We start from the raw sequence: 384 nt of genomic DNA, 5'->3' as shown, positions 1-384 counted from the left end.
CCTCAGCCCTCCGTCCAGCCCGCCAGTGGCCCTCGCTGGGTGGGGCAGGGCCAGAGGCACCTGAAGGTGTGACTCCAGGTCCCACCTGGGACCTGGGCCAGATGTGAGGAGGGGAATGGGGTGGGGACATCGGGCAGTGCCAGAGGAGGGCGGCCGGGGCCCAGGGGCAGCGGCTGGCGCCCAGCATGTCTGTGCCCAGGGGTGACGCACTCCACACTCGCTCATCGTCTTTGATCCCAGCTTTATTGGAGCCGCTGCTCCCCTCCAGAAGGCGGACACAGCCCGTCAGAAGCCACCCACTCTCCTGAGTGGGCCCTGCAGGGACACACACCCGGGCCCCCCGCCCCTGCCCGGGCCACACTGACCCCTCTCCCTGCGGAGGGC

General features: G+C 70.3%; 2 long non-coding RNA genes across 2 annotated transcripts in view; both read right to left on the bottom strand.

Annotated features, from left to right (window-relative positions):
- The window catches only part of LOC107184738, a 21,334-nt gene that overhangs the window by 19,516 nt on the left and 1,434 nt on the right, over positions 1 to 384 (bottom strand). The window lies entirely within an intron of this gene.
- The window catches only part of LOC107184737, a 407-nt gene continuing 247 nt past the window's right edge, over positions 225 to 384 (bottom strand). The window contains exon 2 of the long non-coding RNA XR_001515635.1: positions 225 to 373. This is a non-coding gene — a long non-coding RNA (uncharacterized LOC107184737). The remainder of the gene's footprint in view (positions 374 to 384) is intronic.

This window comes from Myotis davidii, unplaced genomic scaffold (genome assembly GCF_000327345.1).
Source record: "Myotis davidii unplaced genomic scaffold, ASM32734v1 scaffold67, whole genome shotgun sequence".
In the NCBI taxonomy this organism is placed as follows: domain Eukaryota; kingdom Metazoa; phylum Chordata; class Mammalia; order Chiroptera; family Vespertilionidae; genus Myotis; species Myotis davidii.
Note: the sequence above shows the minus strand (reverse complement) of the source record. Positions and strands in the feature narration are given on the sequence as shown.